Raw genomic sequence first — 6,331 nt, 5'->3', positions numbered from 1 at the left:
CGCCAGCACACACCAGCACTTTTCTCAGCAGCGTACAGGTGAGAAATCAGAGGAGCCCCGCACTGACACCAACGCCTAGCTGGCCTGCCTCACCCCTGCTCTGCCCTCTGCTGGACCCGGGCCTTGGTCACCTCTGGTGCCGCCGTGAAGGCCTCCTGGCTGGGAGTTCTGGAGGCTTCCGAGCAGGGCCGAGATTTGGAACAAAGGCCAGGTCGTGAGGCCAGGACGGAGGCACCAGCCTTCTCCCTTAAAATCAACCAAACGCACCCCCGGCTTCCTGCGGGGTCCTTCTCCCTGTGCTGAAGAGGTGCCCCTGGCAGGATCCCGCTGCTGAAGGAGGTCCTTGCACAGCGCAAAGAATAGGACGTCCTGGATTTTACCCGGTGAAGGGAGCAGGGAGGTCTTGGTCCGTGGTTCCCGGACTCCTCCCAACGTCGAGGAAGACGCCACCACAGGCACAGTAAGGGCCCAGAGTCTGCGCCAGGGACCGACGTGGGGACATGAAAGGCCTGGGCGCAAGAAACGGCTGGAGAGCGAAGCGTTACGTGGGACAGGGAGGGCCCGACCGGGGGCGCAGGGATCCGATAAGAGCGGACTTTCCGTCTTACTCGGCCGCCTTCCCCCGAGGACCCGACTCCGGAGACCCGACTCCGGAGACTTTTCCGACCGATGGTTCCCCGCGCCTGGCGCCCAGCGTTCGCAGCAAAACGAGACACGCGCCCCGCTCCAGAGCCCCGCGGCCGGGTACCCACACGCCCGCTTCCTCTGGAGCGCAGGAGTAGCTCGCACCTCCTTCCCCAGGGGTCCGGTGACCCAGAGCTGCGCTCCGCTCCTGCGCCGAGCCTGCGTCGCAGAAGAAGCGCCAGTAGATACGGGAGCGGCTCTCCCAGAGGTCGAACGGCGCGCAGTCCAGGCCCCTCCGCGACCCCTCCCCGCCCCCTCCCCGAGTCCCCGCCCCTTTCCCGCCTCCCCAAGTACCCGCCCCCTACCAGCCTCACGGGCACCCCACTGGGTAGAGACTGGACAAGAGCGATTCTGAACATGAACTCCGACTTTGGAGGCTTTTTTTCTAGAAGGATCACCTCTTCCCACCATGGCTCCTCGCTGGACTCCGGAGGACCAGAAGAAATGTCCTCTTGCTATAGCGGTGTTTTGAGACGAGGGAGGGGCCCGGGGGAGCCTGACGCCAGAGAACCCCGTATGCAGTATCAGTGACAGAGAATCAGGACAGGGCGCTAAGGAATCTCACCTCTTTCCCCGTCATCCTCTCGTTAATGCCCAGGACGATGCCTGCAGCTCGCTTCTAATCCTGGAAACTGGCAAAGACAGCTGAGATTTGGGTCCATTCTATAAAGGGCCCCACCCCCAGAAGCTCTAGTTCGTGCTCCTGGTAAACAAAAACAAAAACAAATTCGGTTCTGGTTTCTGGAAGTTTCTCTTCCAGTCCTCTCCTACAATCAAAGGGAATTATTCATATGAAACTTGCAGAAAAGCTGCAGTTTTCAAGAAACAACATGGTATGTGTGTGCGCTTCATAAATCTGGTAGGATGATCAGAATCACAGCCAACTCTTGCCCTAATTGGGACTAGAGCAGAAAAGGAGGAAAGGAAAAGAAGAATGCAAAAATTAGATTCACCCAGCTAAAGCCTCTCTCCATCATTAAAAGGGGTTCTTTACCCAACTGCACTGTGTAGGGATGTGGGGAGTTTTCCCCACACCATCAAGCAATTCTTGGACACCTGCTGGGTGTCCTACAATTCAACTCCGTGCTAATAGTATCTACTGGGAGATAGCATCAGATCCCAGAGGTTAAGGGCTCAGTCCCACAAGAATGACCTCCCCTACCCAGCTTCAGATGCCAATCACAAGTCCAGGTTGTTACCTATACTTCTGACAGACTGGCTATAAATCAGAGATTCCCACACCCCCTCTTTGGGTTCAATTAATTTGCTAGGGCAGCTCACAGAACTCAGGAAACCTGCTCTGGTTTATTACAAAAGGCTATTAAAGAATATGAATCAACAGCCAGATGGAGAGATACATAGCGTGAGGTCTCAAACAAAGGCATTTCTATCCCTGTGGAATTTGGGGCCCCATGTGGTGGCATGTGAAAGCATTTTGGTTACCCAACCTGGAAGCTCTCTGAATCTTTTTGGGGTTTTATGGAGGCTTCATTACCTAGGCAGTATTGATTAGATCATTGGCCATTGCTGATTGAACTCAACCTCTGGCCCCTCTCCCTTCTCTGGGGGTTGGGGCAGGGGTGGGGGAGACTGAATGTTCCAACCTCTTATCACATGGTTGGTCACCTCATTAACATAAACTCAGGTATGGTTGAAAGAAGTTTTTATAAACATCAAGACTTCTTTTTTGTTCTCATCGCTTAGGAAATTCCAAGGGTTTTAGGAGCTCTGAGCCAGAAACAGGGACAAAGACCACATATATATTTCTTATTATAAATCACAATCACAATCATCCACTGGTAACCCTGGACAAATTATTTACCATTTCTAAGCCTCTGTTAACTCATTTGTGAAGTAACAGTCCCTGTCTCATTGGGAAGATTAAATACATTCAAAGATCTTAGCACAGCCAGAGAGTCATGGAGATGCACTGTCTGGGGCGCCCTTCAAGGATTTGCTGCCCAGCTGCAGGGAGTGCGGTCAACAGCCTCCCAGCCAGCTGTCAGCTCCTTCTAGGCTGCCCCAGCTGCAGAGAGCCACCAAGCTGAGGTCACACCCTTGCCAGGAGTATCTGATGACTGAGGGAGAAGGGTAGGGATGGATAAAGGCCTAGCTGTTTCTGCTTGATACGGGACATTCATGGACAATACTTGCTCTAGAATTTTCCACCAGTGCGACCAAGAGTTTAGGGGGCCTGCATTGTAGTTTGACCTCTTCTCCCTAATCGTGCTTCTTCCCCTTTTCCTTCACAGGTGGTGTCCCTGATACCCCAAACTCTGTCTGCAGGCCTGCTTCTGAAGAGCCCAACCTGTAGTGTCCAGCAGACAGTAAGCACCCAATAAATGTTAGCCACTGTTCATTATTTTTTATTATTGCATTAAAATAGGAACCAGAGTCCAAGATTGGGCATTCTCTTCCCAACCCATCCAACCCCTGCTCTACAAATTCCTAGTGCTATACTAATCCTTCATTGTGCTAATACCTTGGAATTACCCTTTGCTATAGACTGAACGTTTGTGTCTTCCCCAAATTCATATGTTGAAATCCTAACCCCCAATGTAATGGTATTAGGAGGTAAGGCCTTTGGGGGGAAGTAATCAGGCTGTTAGGGTAGAGCCCTCATGAATGGGCTTAGTGCCCTTATAAAGGAGATGCCAGACAGCTCCCTTGCCCTCTTTCCATCATGTGAGGATATGAGAAGGGGGCCATTTGCAACCCAGAAGAGGGCTGGCCCTCACCAGAACCAGACCATGCTGGCACTCTGATATCCGACTTCCAGCCTCCAGAACTATAAGAAATAAATTGCTGTTGCTTATAAGTCACTCAGTCTATGGCATTTTGTTATAGCAGCCTGCACTGACTAAGACACCCTTCCTCTGACTTTAAGTTCCTGAAAGGCAGGGCCCCAAACTAAAGCTTCCTTCTTTCCTCCACTGATTTCTTAGCTCACATGTAATAGGCACACCACTTGAGTTTGTGTTTTGTTTTTAAATTTTATTTATTTATTTATTTGGTTGTGCCGGTCTTACATTGCAGCAGGCGGGCTCCTTAGTTGCGGCTCACTGGCTCCTTAGTTGTGGCATGTGAACTCTCAGTTGCAGCATGCATGTGGGATCTAGTTCCCTGACCAGGGATCGAACCCAGGCCCCCTGCATTGGGAGCTAGGAGTCTTAACCACTGCATGACCAGGCAAGTCCCTTGAGTTTATTAATTTTTAACTTTCCTGGGTCGAGAACTGCAGCATGGTATTTTTGTGTGGCTGAACTCTCTTCCAACATGTATAATCTAAATACATTTCTGTTATCCTAGGCTAGACCATTATTATCCTAGGCTAGCCCAATAAGCAGGCCTACACTCATTACACTGTGCAGAGGGATGGGAATCCACTAGCTGAGTTTTGATCCGCCCTGCATTTCACAACATGCTTTGGGGGTACCTTGGGGGTATCATGTCATCTAATCACAGCACTGGTTATCTCACAAGGGCCCTAAGTCTGGCTCCTTCAGGAAGTGCAAGGCAGCCCAGAGCTGCAAATTTTTTCTGCACAGTTGATGTGCCTGCTACAAAATACCAGTCAAGAACGATTACCATTATGGTGCATATCAGCAAAGGAACAGTGTGAAGACTGTCCTGGTTTCCCTAAAAACTGGAAACTGGCCAGCCACTTAGGAGGTGGTTTTCTACCCACAGAAGTCTGTGTAATCACAGCACTGACAGCCAGAGGAAGCTGAGCTGCCAGCTCAAAGCACGGACACACCTGACTACCACCCACCCACCACCGACCACGGGAAGTATCGTACTTTGGAGCTAAATGGTTTTTGAGAGCCTGCCTTAAGAGGAGCCTGGGGTACCGAGAGACCACCAACCCGGAAGTCAGCAGTCCTAAGTTCCCCTGTGAACTCTGTGCCTTGGGCAAGTCACCAAAGCTTCCGTGTCTTCATCTGTGGAACGGAGGCTTTGCCACCAGTTGCTGAGACCCCTTCCAGCTCTCATGCTCGGGTGTCTATTGTTTCTGTGCAGGAGGAGAAAAGGAACCACGCTTTCCCCAAAGCGTAGCTGCAACTTGAGTAAAATGAGACGTTGGTGGAGAAAACAGTGAAATACTTCAAAAGAAAAGAGAGTTGCCAAACTCCCCCGTCAACCCCAAAGCCAGGCTGCTTTTGGATTCCTGTGCGTCAGCAGCTCTGTCAGTGGCCTCGTCCTTCTGAACAGCTTTGGTAGCGCTCTCTCTTTTCCGATGGCCTTGATGACATTGCCAGCAGATTGAACCGGAATATCCTGACCTCTTCCCGGGGTCTGCTCAACCTTGGACACTCTCTCTGCCCTTTGGGCAGGCAGCGATAATCACAGCAGTTTCACCCTTCCTGGGCCCTCTCACAACAGGGTGCCCGACCTCGGAGCCCACGCAGCCGCAGGGCTCTGGCTAAGAGCCGCTTTCTGGGAGGCCCAGCAGACTCTGAGGCTGAGCCCGTCCCCTTCCTCCCACCCCCACCTGCCCTCCACACACCACATTGATGTCCCCAGCTGGCAGGGACTGGGGACTCTCCGGCCACCTTTCCAGGCGTGGCTTTGCTGTGGCACTGCCCTGACTCCCGTCACGAGGCAGCAAGGATTCAAGAGAAGGGAGAAGCAGACTGCTCAGAGGACCCTAAGACCATCAGAATTTCTGGATCACCTTGTCTGTCTGCGTCTCTTTGTGAATGAGAAATGAGAGGCCCCGTGTTTCCAAAGCCACCAGTTAGTGGCGGAGGTGAGAACTGGAGCCAAGTTTCCTGATCCGCATCAGGACCAGTCTCTACCTGATTAGCTACATTTTCTCTCCCTACTTGATCTCAGTGGAATTAAGGATGTATGATATTCTAAAACTTGTAGATTGCTTGACAAGATTTTAAAAACCCAAGGAAATATTCAAGGGAAATGAGAGCTTGGGCCCTCCCTGAGCCCTTAACTTGAAATAGTTGTTCCCTGAATGTCCTTGCTGTGTATCTGGACCCCATAGGGAACTTCACTCCCAATAGGACAGCATCTGAACCTGATTCATCTGGGCCTGATCTCTCTCCACATAGAAGAAAACTCACCAGCTCCCTTATTAAACCGAGTCAACTCCTTCAAGAGGAGAGAATCCTGAGGCCAGATCCGGGCCCGCCACGGGAATCCAATGCCGAAAATGCAGCCACGACCAGAAAATGCAGCCACGACCAGACGGCGGCTCCTTGTCTTCCCTCTGACCCAAGCCCAGGCTCAACCTCTTCTCTTAATTTCCTGTTGCACAGCAAAGAACCAGGATGAAACATTGAAGCAAGGACTCCTTATCAGCTCAGGTCAGCGAGAGAAAGAGTAACAGGAGAGCAGACAAGAGACTCAAAGTCTAGGCACTTACACTTTTGGGGGCGGAGAGGGTTCCCTACTACATCCCCCCCTCCCCCTGCCGCTCCCCCAGCCTGTCTTCACTCTGTTCTGTTCAAACCGTCTCTGCTCTTGGCTCCTCCGGACGCCTTTTCCTGGTTGGTTCACCTGCTAACGTACCAAGTGCTGCAGCAGATCTTCTAGCCTGTTCTAGCTCTGCTCGCAGGCTCAAAACCTGTCTCCCGCCATGGATGGCAAGCTCCACGCACGTAACAGGCGCTGAGTAAATACTGGTGCCAGA

This window comes from Eschrichtius robustus, chromosome 10, assembly GCF_028021215.1.
Source record: "Eschrichtius robustus isolate mEscRob2 chromosome 10, mEscRob2.pri, whole genome shotgun sequence".
NCBI classification, from domain to species: Eukaryota; Metazoa; Chordata; class Mammalia; order Artiodactyla; family Eschrichtiidae; genus Eschrichtius; species Eschrichtius robustus.
Note: the sequence above shows the minus strand (reverse complement) of the source record.